This window comes from Peromyscus maniculatus, chromosome 15 (genome assembly GCF_049852395.1).
Source record: "Peromyscus maniculatus bairdii isolate BWxNUB_F1_BW_parent chromosome 15, HU_Pman_BW_mat_3.1, whole genome shotgun sequence".
Classification (NCBI taxonomy): domain Eukaryota; kingdom Metazoa; phylum Chordata; class Mammalia; order Rodentia; family Cricetidae; genus Peromyscus; species Peromyscus maniculatus.
In genome coordinates this window covers 57857111-57858040 of record NC_134866.1, presented here as the reverse complement: position 1 = coordinate 57858040, position 930 = coordinate 57857111, and the positions used below count along the sequence as shown (strand labels likewise).

Genomic DNA, 930 nt, shown 5'->3' with positions numbered 1-930 from the left:
TTCATTCTCTCATATAGTAAAGGTATTTTTAAAAATAGAATGTTTGTTCAATGTTTTGCTATGGAAAGTGAAGTTATTTATCATAAAAATGTATTATTTATGTGACCGTACAATGAGTTTTCTATTAGTACTTTTTAAATTATTATTAAATTTTTCCATCTTTAATTCCTTTCATGGTGAACACCTATCTTAGTTTAACAGTCCAGAGCTTTATCCAATACTTATGAAAGTAACTTCAGGGAGAAAAGTCTTTGAGTTCATGATCACCTGGCTCTACATGCTTGGACAGAACACTGGGGTAGTGGAAGCATATGGCACAGGAGAGCAGAAGAAGGGGGAACAGGAGGTGGCCAGAGACAACAAGACAACCTCAAGGTCCAAAGCCCTAGTTACTTACTTCCTGTAGCTAGGTCCCAACTCCTCAAGTCTCCAGAAAACCTCCCAAAATAGTGCCACCAGGTGGATACCAACCTCCCAACACATCAGCCTTTTGAAAAAGGACACTTCATATCCAAAGCATAAAAACACCAGATATTAGAAACTATATAAACAAAAACTCTCCAGTGAATGAATAATGTTCATGTTTTTAGTATTTAAAGATAACCCAGGAAAAGACCTCTGCCAGAATTCTTCCCAAGAATAAAGGGCAGGTAGAGGCGTGAAAGGAAATATGGGAATACTGTATTGAATAGCACACACACCACTGTCAGATTTCATTTTTCAAAATAAGATTTACTGATTTTTAATTTTTACTTATGTCTATGTGACACATGTGTGTATGGGTGTTTGTGTATGTGGCACCACATGTGTATGGGTGCCTACAAAGGACAGACATGGAATTGAATCCCTGGAGTTTGAATCACAAGCAGTTGTGAGCCATGAAATGCCAGGAATAGAACCTGGGATCTCTGGAAGAGCAATGAGTGCTCT

The 930-nt window shown here is 37.7% G+C and overlaps 1 protein-coding gene across 12 annotated transcripts in view; it reads right to left on the bottom strand.

The window, feature by feature from the left end:
• The window catches only part of Arb2a (ARB2 cotranscriptional regulator A), a 448678-nt gene that overhangs the window by 229113 nt on the left and 218635 nt on the right, over positions 1–930 (bottom strand). The window lies entirely within an intron of this gene.